Source organism: Myotis myotis, unplaced genomic scaffold (assembly GCF_014108235.1).
Source record: "Myotis myotis isolate mMyoMyo1 unplaced genomic scaffold, mMyoMyo1.p scaffold_m19_p_14, whole genome shotgun sequence".
NCBI lineage: Eukaryota > Metazoa > Chordata > Mammalia > Chiroptera > Vespertilionidae > Myotis > Myotis myotis.
This window is the reverse complement of record NW_023416318.1, coordinates 4,880,610-4,898,646: the sequence shown is the minus strand read 5'-3', so window position 1 is coordinate 4,898,646 and position 18,037 is coordinate 4,880,610. Positions and strand designations below refer to the sequence as shown.

At 38.5% G+C, this 18,037-nt stretch overlaps 1 pseudogene; it reads right to left on the bottom strand.

Moving 5' to 3' along the window:
* The window catches only part of LOC118669391, a 46,467-nt pseudogene extending 31,986 nt beyond the window's left edge, over positions 1-14,481 (bottom strand).
* Between the last annotated feature and the right edge of the window lie 3,556 nt (positions 14,482-18,037).

Here is an 18,037-nt window from a genome sequence, read left to right as displayed (position 1 = left end):
TCCATACATAACTTCCCAATAACAAGGCCGAAGGTGAGTCTGGCAGAGTCTAACCATGCCACACACACTGTGGGAATAAAGTGCTGTAGAGATAATAATAATAACAATACTAGAACTAATTATTAATAGTATTAATGTCTAATACAATTTGCTATCTACAAAGAAATTATTATTACACATGGTAGCCTCATAAACATTTTAAGTAAAGTAGTGGTTAAAAGATAAAACAAGTTTATTTAAAATATAAGTTGTACATTACACTTGAGAGATAAAACAACACCTAAGCTAATAAGCTAGAGTTCATGCTAGCCTTATACTCCACAATGACCTTTGCTGATCAATACAGCAACAGCAACTCTTCATATTATCTAAACTTCAACTGACCTCTGACCACACTTTCCATTATGAAACATATTAACACTTCAGTTGTTATTCAGGATGTTTTAAGCACTGGTGTCTGGCAACCAGAAAGGAAGTTGTAGGAATTCAAGGGCCCTGTGAGGGATGGGTTTTTACAGACATGTATTGAACAGTAAGTTTATATGTCATCATACTAGTATATGGAGACAATAACATAGAGATAAAATTTACCCTGACAGAATTGCTTTATTTGGGCACCAGCTGAAGAAGCTGGTTTATGTTTAGGGGCTATGATTTATATGTAAATCATAAAATGATATTCAGCAGGGTTAGATGTTTGTACCATAAGGGACCATGAGTAGAGAGAACAACTTAGAAAGAGCAGATCCATGTCATCTTACTTGTACCTGAAGGCAAATGTTCACTGAATGCAAAGATGTATGTTATCTGTACTGTTTATATATTTTTTTCCTTCTCTCTATGATTTTTAGATAGAATTTAAATGTCAACATGATTTAAATCCACTATCTTTATACATGTGTACATATATACCTCTATTTCAGCTATTCAATTATTTATAACTAGAGGCCCGGTGCACAAAAATTTGTGCACTGGTGGCGGGGGGGGGTGGGGGGGGGTCCCTCAGCCCCACTTGTGCCGTCTCACAGTCTGGGACCCCTCGGGGGATAACGACCTGCTGGCTTAGACCCGCTCCTGGGTGGCAGAGGGCAGGCCCAATCCCTAGGTGCAGCCCCTGGTCGGGCTCAGAGCAGGGCCAATTGGGGAGTTGGGGCACCACCCCCTGTCATGCACAGAGCAGGGCGGATCAGGAGGTTGCGATGCCACCCCCAGTCATGCCCAGGGTAGGGCCGATTGGGGGGTTGGACTGCCGCCCCCTGTCACAATCAAGGCAGGGTCGATGGGGAGGTTGTGGCACCACCCCCTGTCACACACAGAGCAGGGCAGATCAGGGGGGTTGGGGCACTGCCCCCTATCACCCACAGAGCAGGGCTGATCAGGGGTTTGGGGCACTCCCCCCTGTCACATCAGGGCAGGGCCAATGGGGAGGTTGTGGTTCTACCCTGTCACACACCGAGCAGGGCCTATGGGGGAGTTGGGGCACTGCACCCTGTCACACACAGAACAGGGCCGATCAGGGGGTTGGGGAGCTCCCCCCTATCAGGCACAGAGAGAGCCGATCAGGGGGTTGGGGCGCCTTCCCCTGTCATGAACAGAGCAGGGCAGATAGGGAGGTTGTGGCCCTGCCCCTGTCACACACAGATCTGCAGGGTGATCAGGGGGTTTGGGTGCTGCTCCCTATCATGCTGCTCCAGGGACCAGGGTGCCTTGTGGCTCCTCTGATCCCAGTGCTGGGAGGCCTCGCGGCTCCGCTTGGCACAGGGGCAGTGAGGCCTCGCTGCTCAACTGATCCCTGTGCTGGGAGGCCTCGCTGCTCTGCTGATCCCAGGTTCGGGAGGCCTTGTGGCTCTGCTGATCCTGGTGCTGGGAGGCATATTACCCTTTTACTATATAGGATAGAGGCCTGGTGCATGGGTGGAGGCCAGCTGGTTTGCCCTGAAGGGTGTCCTGGATCAGGGTGGGAGTCCTGCTTGGGCACCTGGTCAGCCTGGATGAGGGGATGATGGCTGTTTGCAGCTGGTCACAACCCCTTCAGGGTGGGTGTCCCTACTGGGGTGCCTGGCCAGTATTGGTGAGGGGCTGAGGGCCGTTTTCAGGCTGGTGGGTGACTGAAGCTCCCAACCTCTCCTTTTTTTCTTTTTTATTCTGGGATTTATTTACCTTCTATGGCTGTCACTGGAACTGAGAGCCAGCTTTAGCTCTGAGGCTTGGCTCCAGCTCTGAGACCTCGGCTGCTGAAAGCAGGGATCTGATTTGTCTGGGTTCTATAATTGAAACTCTGTTGCAACTCCAGCTCAGCTGGCTGGCTGAAAGCATGGGGATTGTTTAGCTTCTATATTTGCAACATTGTTTCTTAGAGTGCAAGCTCAGAGACACGCAGTGGCAGGCGGGGAACCTTGGTTTCCTCCATCACTGGAGCAAGCAAGCCTCCTGTTCACTTCAGCTGCCTGGCTGCCGGCCGCCATCTTGGTTGGCAGTTAATTTGCATATCTTGCTGATTAGCCAATGGGAAGGGTAGCAAAGTTACAGTTAATTACCATGTTTCTTTTTTATTATATAGGATAGTCTTAAATGATTTTTTCCACCTTCCCAGACTATGTAGCACAGTGCATGGCATCTTGTAAGTGCCTAACCTGTATTCATTATATCACTTAAATAATTTTTCAAATTATTCTTCTCACCAAAAATAAAACTTATTGAAAAACTAAACTTGTCTACATGGTGTTAGTCAAAGATGCCATTCAGTGACCTAATGTATTAGTGAATATTAGTGTCTGAAAGGCTCTGACAAAGTGATCAACTATATATAGTAGTTTACATACATGATTTAATTCAGTTTGATTATGCATGCACACACATATATGTATATGCTAATCATAATGGGTCCTCAAGATCACCCACTCATTCAGGATTTGATGGAAGGGCTTAGTGGACTCAGCCTATAGTTTTACTCTTGGCTAAAGTTTATTACAATAAAGGAAACACAACAGATCAATGGAGAAAAAAAGACAAAGGTGGAGTTTGAAGAAATTTATGATCAGGTCCTGATTTTCCATCCTTTCAGCAATGGAGTATTTTGAGTTTACTCTTTCTCCAGCATGAGAAAAAAAATTAATATGTGCGCAATGTTTGTTCCCAGGAAAATTTATTAGAGAGTCACTACCCCAAAATTTTATTGGGAGCTGGCCTAGCACATGATAAAATTTCAGACTCCTAGAAGGAAAACAGATGTTAGCACAAACCACATTGTACAAACAATCTAGGTACATTGAGCTTCTCCTGCTCTTACCAATTAGAAAATGGTTTAAGTGCCAAAAGCTCAGATGCCAGCAAGAGCCAATGTTGGACCTTTTAAAGATAGTAGCCTCACGGCAACTATTTTAACTCTCTGAACAGTCCACCCCCTTGGCCATGGCCTGGGTTTCTTTACAGGAGGATTATTACTAACTAATAGGATCCCAGGTAGCAAGGTGAGACCACCATGTATTAGCAGCCTCAGTTATGCCCTTTGGGGTCCTGGATTTTTCAAGTTAAAACAAATCCTGTTAACCATAAAGAACTTTAGAAAGCTAGGTGACTTTCTGCTTAGGTTTTAAGCTTTTTACTTGGCCTGAGGCACCAAATCAGACAGCTCAAATCTGGCCAGTCAGCTGAAGCTGACCCAAAGCATTCCAGGGCTGAGACAGTGTCATTATATTTAGGGTATATACATGAAGTGCAATTCCAAAAGCACCCATGATACCCCTGGATAAAAAGAATTTACACCAAGCAGGACATATGTTAGTCAGGCAGAGAGGATAACAGTGCTCCCAGTGTGGGGCCTACCATGGCGCTTCCTGCCTCTATTCCCTGGCCCATATGACTAATTCAGTGTCATTCTTGGATTCAGAACCACCACCCGAAGGCAGTTCTCTTTGTTCATGACATCAGTTTAAGTCCATGAGAAGTTTGGCATAAAATACATTGTATTTTCTTTTTGGTTAAAGACATCACATTAGTTTTTCTATCTATCTATCTATCTATCTATCTATCTATCTATCTATCTATCTATCTATTATCTATCTATCATCTATCTATCTATCTATCTATCTATCTATCTATCTATCTATCTATCTATCTATCTATCTATTTCTGCTGGTGTAACAAAATACCATGAACTCAGAGGCCTAAACAATACAAATGTCTTATGTTAGGGGTCGCGACGCACAGGTTGAGAACCGCTGTTCTAGAGGCTCCTCACATTCTTTTGCTAATAAGCCCTTCTTTTATTTTCAAAAACAGCAACCTTGCATTTCCTTGATCTCTCTCCTTCCTTAACATTTCTCTCTGATTGGTTAGAGCAGGAATGATCTTCTGCTTTTAACTACTCTTGTGATTAGATTGGGCCCACCTGTTTAATCCAAGATAATATCTGCAAAGTCCCAATTGCCATATAAGGTAACAAATTTACAGGTTCTGGGATAAAGTTGTGGCTATCTTTAGTAGGCTATTATTCTGCCTACCATTGGCCCTGTTTAAATAATACATTGATAAGGTTTTATTCTCCAAATGTTCAGGGAACTCATACAACTTAACAAAAGGAAGATAAAAAATTCAATCAAAAAATGGGCAAAGGACCTAAATAGACACTTTCCGAAGAAAAACATACAGAAGTCCAAGAGACATATTAAAACATGCTCAATGTCACTAATCATCTGAGAGATGCAAATCAAGCTGACCATGAGGTACTATCTCACACTTGTCAGAATGCCTATCATCAATAAATCAACAAAGGACAAGTGCTGGCGAGGATGTGGAGAAAAAGGAACCCTCATGCACTGCTGGTGGGAATGCAGACTGGTACAGCCACTGTGGAGAACAGTATGGAATTTCCTCAAAAAAATTAAATATAGAACTCCCATTTGACCCAGTAATCCCACTTCTAGGAATATATCCCAAGAAATCAGAAACATCAGTCAGAAAGGATATATGCACCCCTATGTTCTTAGAAGCACAATTTACAATATCTAAGATTTCGAAACAGCCTAAGTGCCCATCAGCAGGTGAGTGGATTAAAAAACTGGTACATCTACACAATGGAATACTACACTGCTGTGAAAAAGAAAGAACTCTTACCATTTACAACAGCATGGATAGACCTGGAGAGCATATGCTAAGCGAAATAAGTCAGTCAGAGAAAGATAAATATCACATGATCTCACTCATTTGTGGAATATAATGAACAACATAAACTGATGAACAAAAATAGAGCCAGAGAGATAGAAGCATCTAACAGAAGCATTGCCAAACCTCAGAGGGAAGGTCAGGAAGGATGGGAGTGAGGGGGGGAGGGGTAAGTGATCAACCAAAGGACTTGTAGGCATGCATATAAGCATAACTAATGGACACAGACAGTAGGGGGGTGAGGGCATGTGCTGGGGGTGGGAACGAGTGGGGAGAGGTCAATGGGAAAAGTTGACTTATGTAATACAATAAAAATTTAAATTTAAAAAATACATTGATTTTTAACAATATATATTTTTATTGACTTCAGAGAGGAAGGGAGAGGGGGAGGGAGAGAGAATCATTGATCGGCTGCCTCTTGCATGCCCCTTACTGGGGATCAAGCCTGAAACTCGGACAATAATACATTGATTTTATTGTACTTCCTCCACAACTTTACTGCTCCAGATTCCTCAGTCCCTGCAGAGGCTCTACCTCAAGTTTTACTTGAAGTTCCTAGAAGGCATCTCGTATGTGGCCCTACTGTCATAGTTCTAACAGTCATCTCCATTCTTCCAAACAGGAAGAGCAATCTTCTCAGTTTCCATTTCTGCTAGGCCCATAACATAAGGTTTTCTGGAGTGCCACAACACGTCTGAATCTCAGTAGGGTGCAACTCTGTTCATATTGAATCTTTATGACAGATGGTAGAAATCATTGACCACTAAGTTGGCTGATAGAAAAATATTGATAACTACCTGTTGTATTTTCACATAAAGAAAGTAAATGATCTTGAGGGTAGAGAAAACATAGTTAAGACTTAGAGCAGAAATGCTGAAATGTTAATGCGTATGAATCCAACATTTTCTTAGCAAGAATTACATACAGATCCCATAAGTTTGTCATTAGAGCTAACTGTATATGCCAGTGGTAATTCCCTACCCTGTAGTATCTTTGAAAGGTACTTGAAACGTCTACCAGACGTACATCAAACTACTAGACACAGGGACCAGGAATCTATAATAATAAAAGCGTAATATGCTAATTAGTTCAGACGTCCTTCTGGACATTTTTCCAGATGACCTACCAGATAAAGTCATGGCTGAGAGGGATGCCTGGATCCTGGGTTCCTGGTGAACAGAGAGAATCCCGGGTCCCGGGTTCCGCATGCCAGAGGGAAGCCAGTGTTGGCAGCAAGGGGGAAGAAGGCCTACTCTTGCATGAATTTCGTGCATTGGGCCTCTAGTATACACACTGAGTGGCCAGGTTATTATGACCACCTGATGTTTGTAGGCAAATAAGCTATAATTTCACGTTGAAGTTGCTAGAGGGCCAGACCATTATAAATAGGGAAGCAGGTTGTTTACCACGACAGTAGAAGTGATTTTTTTCTGAAGATATGGGTAAACAATATGATTTAACAGCCTTTGAATGTGGATATATTTGAACATGAGTGGCCAGATTATTATGACCACCTCACGTTTGTAGGCAAATTAGCCGTACACTGCATTGTATCGGATATGGAAGCTGAAGGCCTGTTCGAACACCTTTACTGTCTGCAGTTACCAAGATAAAACGTTTCCAATTCTCACAGGAACACAAGTATTAGACAGTCTCGCATTGGAAAACAATCACGTGGTCCGATGAGTCACGTTTCCAGTTGCATCATGCAGATGGTAGAATGAGAATTTGGCGGAAACAGCATGAAAGCATGCACTCCACATGCATGAGTACAACCCTTCAAGCTGGTGGGGGCAATGTTATGGTTTGGGGCATGTTTTCCTGGCATGATTTGGGCCCTTTAATTTGTGTGGAACAACGTCTGAATAGCACAACATACCTAAGCATCGTTGCTGATCAAGTTCATCCTATCATGTTGATGTCGTATCCCAATGGAGATGGCTTCTTCCAACAAGACAATGTGCCATGCCACGGTGCTCATATTGTGGAGTGGTTTCAAGAACATGAGGGAAACTTTACCTTGCTTAGGTGGCCCCCACAATCACCAGGTCTTAATCCAATTGAGCATCTCTGGGATAAAGTTAAAAGAGCCATCAGGCAGCTGGTTCCACAACCATCAAATCTCACAGAACTGGACAGTGCTATTCATCAGGCATGGTGTCAGATTCCTTGCATCACCTTTCAACATCTCATGGAGTCAATGCCAAGAAGAATCGCTGCAGTATTGAAGGCAAAAGGTGGCTCAATGAAGTACTGATGGGGTATTCATAATAATCTGGTAACTCAGTGTATTCTATCTAATAAAGAGGGAATATGCTAATTGACACTCAGACCATCACAAAGATGGTGGTGCCCACAGCCAATAAGGAGGGAATATGCTAATTGACCATTCTGCCCTCAAAGATGGCAGCACCCACAGCCAATAAGGAGGGGATATGCTATTTGACTGCCCACCCTCAAAGATGTCAGCTCCCACAGCCACAAAATGGCCAGGAGGGGAGGGCAGTTGCGGGGTGACCAGGCCAGCAGGGGAGGGCAGTTGGGGGCAACCAGATCAGCAGGGTAGGGCAGTTGGGGGTAATCGGGTTGGCAGGGGAGCAGCTAGGCGTCGATCAGGCTGGCAGGGGAGTGATTAGGGGGTGATAAGGCTGGCAGGAAGAAACGGTTAGGGGCAATCAGACCATTGGAGGGCCGGACTATAGTTTAAAAAAAAAACTATGAACAAATTCCTATGCACACTGCACATATCTTATTTTGGATTAAAAAAAACAAAACGGGAACAAATACAATATTTGTATTTTCATGTGGCCCGCGGGCCGTAGTTTGAGGACCCCTGATCTAATCCATTGAAGACCAGGATAATTAAAAGATTGGATAAAAATATTTTTCCTCTCTGTTTGTTTTTGAACTGGGACATTGGTCATATATTGCCTTTGAACTCAGACTTGTATTGGAACTACAGCATCACTTCTCCTGGGCGTCAAGCTTACCAGTTGGAGATCTTAGTCTCCTTAGTCTGAATAATTATGTGAGCCCTTTCCTCATTAACCCAGACTGATAAAATTATTAAAAATCTTTTCTATCCCAAATATTCTGTTCTGAAGACTTGGTAAGGTGGAGTTTAAATTCAGTGTCCCTCTAATGAGCTGTGAAACAAAGCCTGTATTTTGGCATATCTGCACACTTGCCACGAGGTATTATCATTTCTTGTTAAAAATCTGTCTCCCCCACTAGACCTTAGGTATTTTAGAGTCAGGAACCATTTTTTTTTGTACATTTCTAAATACCTTTTTTTTAAAGTTATTGGGGTGACATTGTTTAATAAAACTATACAGGTTTCAAGTGTACAATTCTATAACATGTCATCTGCATGTTGTATGGTGCACTCACTACTCAAAATCAGGTCTCTTTCCGACACCCTTCCCAACCTTGGCCCTCTTCCAGCTCCTCCATCCCGCTTCCCTCTGGCAATCACCATACTGTGGTCTGTATCTATGCCTAAATTTTCTTTCTTTCTCTTCCTTTCTTTCATCTTTCTTTCTTTTCTTTCATCTTTCTTTTCTTTTCTTTCTTTCTTCCTTTCTTCCTTCCTTCTCTTTCTTTCTTTCTTTCTTTCTTTCTTTCTTTCTTTCTTTCTTTCTTTCTTTCTTCCTTCCTTCCTTCCTTCCTTCCTTCCTTCCTTCCTTCCTTCCTTCTTTCTTTCTTTCTTTCTTTCTTTCTTTCTTTCTTTCTTTCTTCAGTTTAATCCCCCTTTAATCATACTTTATTGTTGCAACTTTAGTATCTTGCACAAGTCAAGAAAATAGTGAACACTATTGAGAATTTATTCAAAGAATGAACATAACTGAAAACTAAAAAAAAATAAGAACAACACATTTCTCCTTCTTACTAAACAGGATGTCAAGCATTCTTCATTGAAAAATGTACTTATATATTCTCTCATCACCTCATTTTCACCTGGCATTTTATCTTTAGAAGCAGTCAGGGAACACCAATGGAGATTTTTGGCTTTCTGGGGGCCAGATTTGGGTCAAAGGATTCTACAGCTGAGTAAATTAGGCAGAAGTGAATATTTCTTAAAAGCCATTTTTGCAAAATATATTATTTCTACTTGGCAGGACATTTTTCTTCTTTCTATTATTATCACTGGTCCACAGGGTCATTCGAGCTGCAATCCATGCACACAAACACACAGTAAATAGTCATTTTATAAATGTATCTGCCAGGATACCCCACTTTCAGATCTTGGATTTATTTATGAACTCCTAGAGGAGAATAAGACACATATTTTTCTGTGCTGCCAACTGATGCAGAGTGTGTCATGATATATATTATAAAATAGTGAGAGAAGAAATAGAGATTGTCTCCAAAGAAGAATATGTATTTAATATAAAAAAAGTATTTTTGCAAATGTAACATTACTATCATCCTTGACCCAAGGCTATTAGAAATGCAGATACTAACGGAAGGGACTGGTATAGGGTGACCAAACTTTCAGTGCTAATACCAGGTAAGTCCTGGGTAAACCAGAACTGGTTGATCACCCTAGGATAAGTAATTTCAAGAATGTCTTGCCCAAAATTATATATAAAATTGTATTGATGAAAAGATAAGAACTGGATAATAAAGTATAAACATAACTATCAAACAAAGTGTAAGGGACATAATAAGAGCTGTGGTTCATGACCCAATCAAAAGCAATCTGGGCATAAGAAAACTTAAAGGAAAGAGCAGTGGGAGTATGCAGGAATACTGGGTTAATCTTTTCTCTTAATTAAACAAATTATATATGAATATATTCTCGTTGTACAGAAGCGAGCAAATCATGTTGTTAAATAGTAATTTCACTCCTTCTCCTCTTTCTATATCTAGCTACTGTTTACAATTTGGGGCCTATCCTTTCAGACATTCCTTAATGTACTACATAAATGTTATATATGAATGAAAATTATTTTTTATAGAAACATTCTGTTTATACTATACATTTTTCAGCAATAATAGTAACGCGTAGTTAGTGCTCATTATGTCAAGCCTTATGTGAAGTATTTTGTGTCCCATTTGATCTTTACAATAACCATAAGAATAAGGTCCTATGATTATTGCCATTTTATAGAAAAGGATAAAGCAGTGCAGACATGTTAAGTGGTATGAGCAAGGCTAATCTTGTAGGAAGAGATGGAGTGGGGGATAAAAGCCCAGGTAGTGTTGCAGGTGGAAATCAGGCCCTTCCACGGGATGATGAGAAAAGCATTCCAACCATCCACACATGGGGAGATTGTGGTGTGACAAGATTTATGTGCAATGCAGAAAAAGCTAATCTTGTTTTAAGGCCAAAATAGCAGCCAGTGTCCAGAGTTTTTGTTTCATATTTAAGTTTAGTCCTTTGCAGGCCCCAGGTGACTTAGACCCACATGGTAGCGTATTCCTGGGCGAGAGGACAGTGAATGAATGGGGCGAGCAAAAGAGAGAGGGCTATTCCTTTCTTCCCTTCGGTTTATGACTTGGAGCTTTTTCAAAATAACCAGTCAACTTCCCAAGCTTTCACAGGCTTCTGATGGGCCCACTCCCCAGCCAATGATCCCTTTCCCAGGTTAGACTGACAGGCCTCTGTGGTCAAGCATCTTTCCTGCGCCATCCTGACTTCTGTTGTGCATGTGCTCATCTCCCTTTGTTCCCCTACACAATCTGGAGGGGGGAGGAGGGGATATAATCCTTGGTGGGGCAATGCTATGATTGCTTGTGTGTGTGAAGCTGTAGCTTCCTGCTTAAACAAGCAGTCTCAGTATCAGATTCAGCTTCCTAGCCCATTAGGCTCAACAATGTCTGATTCCCTTTGCTTCCTTCTTATTACTATTTACCTAACTACAGCAGCAGTAGCAGTTTTCCAGAGCTGGGCCCAAAGTGCGATTGTTGGATACCATTTATATCTAGAAATCATTCAATAACAGAAATTCTCCAGGCTCAAACTTTGATTTTTTTATAGTTCTAAAAAAAAATACTTTTTTATTGGTTTTGAGAAAGAGAGGAAGAAAGAGGGAAACATTGATGGGAAACATTGATGTGAAACATTGATTCAGCTGCCTCCTGCATGTCCCCTACTGGGGACTGAAATCACAACCCAGGCATGTGCCCTGACCAGGAATCAAACCAGCAACTTTTCGGTGCTTGGGACAATGCCCAAGCAAATGAGCCACATGGCCAAGGCTCTAACTTTGATTTTTAAAATATTTTTCTATTCTAACAAAACGTTGGTCAACCTTAATTTAAAAGCTTATTCATAGTCTCTGTTGTCATCTCACTTGTATCTGATATTTTTTCCTCCGCACAAAACATCCAAGGAACGCAGAATTTAATTTCTCACTTGGCTTTATAATGCCAATTTGGCCTTAAAGAGATCACAATAAATTATTTTTAATCACAGTAAGTGAGAATAACCATTTTCCCATATATTTGATAATATATGATAATGGCTTTTAAAATTTTATTGATCTGAAGGAAAACTGATATTACTTGTTATTTTAATTTATATTTCTTTGATGAACCATCATCATAAAGTTATGCAATTTACATTTTTCTATTGTAAAGTTTCTCTTCTTTGTTCAATTTCTATGTTTGTTCAACATTGTTTTTTGTGTATATGAATTCTTTATACATGTGTGTATTGGTCTTTTGTTATATACCTTTCAAATATTGTATAGAATTGAGTTAATTTATTTAGTGTATGCATAAAAAAATCATTGCTATTAGCCCCAACTATTAACAACCTTTCTACAACTAGCTACTCTACTGCAAATACATAAATCAAAGCTCCTAACTGGGATTGTGGCATATTCAAAGTTTCTTTTTCTGTATTTCTTTCTGCACAATAATTTTAAGGCTATAGCTGAGAAACCACCGAACAGGATGAAGCAAAATATATGTACTTGATACTGAATGATGACAATGTCTGGAGTTTTTAATAGGCAAATATGCCCACACACAGTGACTATTAAATGAAGCATTATTAAGTGTATTGAGAAGTCCTGAGATTATCATCATTTAGTGTTGCAATTTTACATAATTTTAACAAAAACGGTTTCTTTCATATCAGGCAAACAACATTCAAATAGTATGTTTTTCCTAGTTTTATAAACCTGATGCTCATTCTTTAGGAGAGGTTAACAGAATTGAAATAGTTGGTCTTCCTTTTTTTTAGTAATTTAGGTATCATCAATTGCAAGACAATATATATACAAGGTGCATATCTCTATGTCCCTTTGGGGATATCAAGTTCACACCTCCAAATTCTCAATGACATTAAAGTATATGGTCTCTAGAATAAAATGCAAATAAAATAATTACAGAACACTAAATTCTCTAATATTGGGAAATTATCTCACTATCATTTTATATAATACTTAATGGACCTTTGATTATCATTTAAAAACTTCTGGATTATTGATAATTTTCTTAAAAGAAGAGCTTATGTATTCATTTCAGTTTAAAAGTATTAATGATAGTCTCTGAAACAATAGATTTAGGAATGAACATTAACAAAAATGATAGGTAACATTTTAAAACTGTTTTGAATGAGAGGCCATAATAAAAAAAAAAATGAGGACATCTGCTTCTTCATGAAGGTGTAACTTCTTGGGACTTACTCTCCCACTATAAACAAGTAAATAACTAGTCACTCAATGAAGAAAATAAAAGAACATTATTATACAATGTTATATATGTAAAGTGATATAATATTATTTAAGGTAGACTCATAAATCAAAGATGCATGATGTAAGTCATCTTTACAGTAACCACTAAATTAAATAAATAGTTAACAAGCCAATAATGATGATTAAAATGTAATTCTAAAAGAAACCCACATAATTACTCCAAAAGAAGTCAAAGTGATAAAGGAACAAAGTACAGATGACATAAATAGAAAACAAAAAGCAATATGGTGATTTAAACACAATAAAAATTTACCGTTAAAATTAAATAAGTAGTCCACCTTAGCTGGTTTGGCTCAGTGGATAGAGCTTCGGCCTATGGATTGAAGGGCCCCGGGTTCAATTCTGATCAAGGGCACATGCTGGGGTTTCAGGCTCAAACCCCAGTAGGGCATGAGCAGGAGGCAGCCAATCAATAAATCTCTCTCATCATTGATGATCCTATCTTTCTCTCTCCCTTCCTCTATGAAATCAATAAAAATATATTTAAAAAATAAATAAAATAAGTAGTCTTGAACATCTATTTCTGTGAGAGAAAAAATTATTGGTGGAGAGTCTTACCTCAAAGTTCTTGACAGCTGATTGATCACAGTGGTGGTTACTGAAGGTTGGCATGTCTGTGGTAATTTTTTTTAAATAAGACAACAGCCTGGCCGGTGTGGCTCTGTGGATGAGTGTCGACCCATGAACCAAGAGGTCCCTGGATGGATGTCTGTTAAGGCACATGCCTGGGTCAGAGTTGATCCCCAGCAGGCAGCCGATCTATGATGTTTCTCATCAATGTTTCTATCGCTCTAATCCTTTCCCTTTCTCTCTAAAAATTAAATAAAAAACATATTAAAGTCTTTTAAAAATAAAAAATAAGACAGCAATAAACTTTGCCACATAGATTTGTTTTTTTTTTTTATGAACAATTTTTCTGTAGTGTGCACTGCTGTTTGATAGCATTTCATCCACAGTAGAATTTTTTTCAAAATCGGAGTCAGTCTTCTCAAACCTTGTCACTGTTGTACCAACTAAGTTTATGTAATTATTCTTAATCCTTTTTGTCAATTTCAACAATCCTCACAACATTTTCATGAGAAGATTCCATCTCAGGAAACCATTTTTTTGGCTCATACATAAAAAGCAACTCCTCATCCATTCAAGTTTTATCAAAGGATTGCAGCAATTCAGTCACATCTTCAGGCTACACTTGTAATTTTAGTTCTTTTTTCTTATCATATTTCCAATAACTTCTCCCACTGATGTCTTGAACCTCTCAAAATTATCCATAATGGGTAGAATCAACTTCTTCCAAACTGTAACTTCTTCCCATGAATAATGAATGTTCTTAATGGCATCTAGAATGGTGAATCTTCTTCAGAGATTTTCAATTTACTTTGCCAGAGCCATTCAAGGGATCACTATTTATGGCAGATACAGACTTACAAACTGTAAATCTTAAATAATAAGATTTAAAAGTTGAAATTATACCTTGATCCATGGGCTGCAGAGTGGATGTTGTGTTAGCAGACATGAAAACAGCATTAATCTCATTGCACATCTCCACCAGAGCTTTTGGGTTACCAGGTGCAGTGTCAATGAGCAGCGATATTTTGAAAGGAATCATTTTTCCTGAGTAGTAGAGCTCCAAGATTGGGCTTAAAATATTAAGTAAAACACGTTTTAAATAGATGTGCTGTTACCCAGGCTTTGTGCTATTTATAGAGCACATGCAGAATAGATTTAGCATGATTCTTAAGGAACCTAGGATTGAATTTCAAAATGGTAAATGAGCATTGGCTACAATTTAAAATTACTAGTTGTATTAACCCCTGAAAAGAGAGTCATCCTGTCCTTTGAAGCTTTGAAGTCAGGCATTGACTTCTATTCTCTTCCTATGAAAGTCCTAGATGGTATCTTCATCCAAGATAAGGCTGTTTTCATCTACAGTGAAATTCTGATGTTTAGTGAAGTCACTTCATTAATTATTTTAGCTAGATCTCCTATATAACTTGATGCAACCGCTACATTGCTACATCAGTACTTGCTGCTTTATCTTGCAATTTTAGTTTATAAAGATGGCTTTCTAAAAAAATATATTTTTATTGATTTCATAGAGGTAAGAAGAAGGAGAGAGAGAAAAACATCAATGATGAGAGAGAATCATTGATTGGCTGCCTCTTGCACGTTCCTTACTGGTGATCGAGCCCACAATCCAGGCATGTGCCCTTGACCGGAATTGAACCCAGGACCCCTTAGTCCACAGGCCAACACTCTATCCACAGAGGCAAACCGGCTAGTGCAAAATGGCTTTTTTTTTTTTCTTAAATCTCATTAACCAACTCCAGCTCACTTCATACTTTTCTTCTGCAGCTTCCTCATGTCTCTCAGGCTTTACAGAATTGAAGTAAGGGCCTTCTTTGGTTTAGGCTTTGCTTAAGGGTATGTTTGTGGCTGGTTTGATATTTTATCCAGACCACTAAGTCTTTCTTCATATCACCAGTAAGGCTGTTTTATTTTCTTATCATCTGTTTGTTTGTTCACTGGAGTAGAACTTTCAATTTCCATTAAGAACTCTTCTTTTGCACCCTAACTGGTTTGGCTCAGTGGATAGAGCATCGGCCTGAGGACTGAAGGGTCCCAGGTTTGATTCCAGTCAAGGGCATGTACCTTGGTTGCAGGCACATCCCCAGTGGGGGTTGTGCAGGAGGCAGCTGATCAATGTTTCTCTCTCATCTATGCTTCTAACTCTCTATGCCTCTCCCTTCCACTCTGCAAAAAATCAATAAAAATATATTTTTTTTAAAAAGAACTCTTCTTTTGCATCCACAACATGGCTAACAGTTTGGTACAAGAGGCCAAATGCTAAATGGGTAGTTCAAAAGTACATTATTAGAATAAACAGAATTATCACTGTTCTTGTTACATGGGTGGTTATAAAGAAGAAAGAATATAAAATAATTTCTCTTTTTACATATTAAAATAAATGCAGATCTTTTCATTGGCATGTGTAATTTTCTAAAAAAATGCAGTATTTTTTAACAAGAACAATAACACCTTGAAAAACTGTCTTTAATTATATATTTTCAATTCAACTCCCTTTTATAGATTGTTATTCTAAATTTCCAAAAGAATTTTATATTTGAGTTGCTAACTTTAGCTTTGTTTCACACATCCCTGGAAGCTCTGCAGAATGCAACTTTCTTCTCTTGTTGCCTAACCTGGAGGGGCAGGTGAGAAAGAAACTCTGACCAGCAGCTGCAGGACTATTAGCAGTGAACATGTGATCTTCAATTTGAACTCATGTCCGCAAGAATTCTAACAAAGGAGTGAGTTGAAAGGGTAAATTAGAGAAGCAAGTTTACACAATTGCTAGTCATATGGTGACACAATACGATGAATGATAGATTTTGGGATATTTACCATATTTCTCATGTATGTTGTATTATTTGAATAAATGAATGTAGTTTGCTTTTTTGTCCAATGATATCTGCAGATGTATTTTAGATCTATGCTAGCACTAATTAGGTACCAGTGAATAAAGAAGGAAAGTGATGTGTAAGTTTACCAAAGAAGACTAAGGAAATAATAAAAAAATTGCCCTTTTCAAGCTCCATTTTGTGGGCAAGTTTAATTCTTTTAAAATAATAATACTTCTAGTATTTTTTAATTGAAAGTAATGCAGATTCATTAAATAAAATAAATAATTTGAAAAATGAAAATAATATTGAAGAATCAAAAAATTTCCTACAAAGTTATCACCTAAGTAGAATCACTATTAATGTTGTTTTATGTTTAGACTATAAAAACATTGATACAATAAGTTAAAGAGCCTTGAACTCCACTTCTTCTTGGCTCACATCTTGAGCTTTTTGTTGGATAGCCAGTGGATATTTGATTTTTAATGACTGCATAATTATATATTAATAATAATACAATTTAATTATAATTATAATGTAAAAATATTACTACATTGAATGACTATTTCATAATTAATAGAACAATTTCCCTAGAGCTGAGTAGGTACATTTTTTTTTTCTGATTGGTTTTGCTATTTGGGGAGATAATACAAACTAAAATATTATTCTATTTGGCACTAAACAAATAAAAGTATTTGTGAAATATGGCAGTTATATTTATTCAAAATACTGTACTCATAGAAACTTTACACCAGTTATTTCATTTTACCCTCAAACAAGATAGGAAATAGGTAGTGTTAATATTATTGCTACCAACATTTAGGAGAATAATACCATTTCAATGATAATATTTTACAGTTGATAAACAGAGAACACTGAAGCTTGAAAAGATTAAACAACTTGCCCAAGATAATTTATCTAGCAAGGGGTAGATCTGAGATTTTAATGTAGATTGTCCAACTTTAGGGTTTGAGTTCTTTACAGCCCAAACATATTACCTTTAGAATATAGGAATTAATGTGTGTCTATTCTGAATTTGTCAGCTTTGTCGGAGAACGGAGCTAAATAAACACTGAGTAATTAGGGGACATTTCAGATAGAGTAAGCTGAAAGGCTAGCAGGATGGCCTTGAGATTCTGTGCTACATAGGAGCTTAAGGGAGAAGGAGAGTTTAAGGGAGTGCATTAATTCTGTCCCATAACTCTGCAATCTCACCCGCCACTCCTATAGTCATTTCTTCCTGTAATCCTCTACCTGAATGTCTTTTCTTATGCAAATCCCACTTTGTTAAATAAAGTACTATCTTCTCATTCATGAGATCTCTACTGACAATTCCAGACCATAAGTACATTCCCCCAATACATCCTCTAAATTCCCCCAGCATCATTTATTTCTACTTCTAAATTGGACCCAGCTGGTACTGCCTTAAAATGCTCCCGTTTCTGCATTATTTATGCCCTCTTTTCTGATCTCGATTTAAGCTGTTTGAAGTAGTCCTAGAGTGCACATAAGCATCAATAATTCCTGAATAAAATTGATATCATACATTTGAATCCCAGAGCACACCTTGCCAAGCACTAAATATGCAGCTGTCATTGAATTAATAGTTCTTGATTGATTAACTTCATGTATATTTTACCTAGTGTCTCTGACTCAGTTTATATATATATGTATATATGTGAATATATATATATATGTGTGTGTGTGTATATCTAGTTTTATAAGAATTTTTGGTTTTGTAATTGCACATTATCAGTTGCAAAT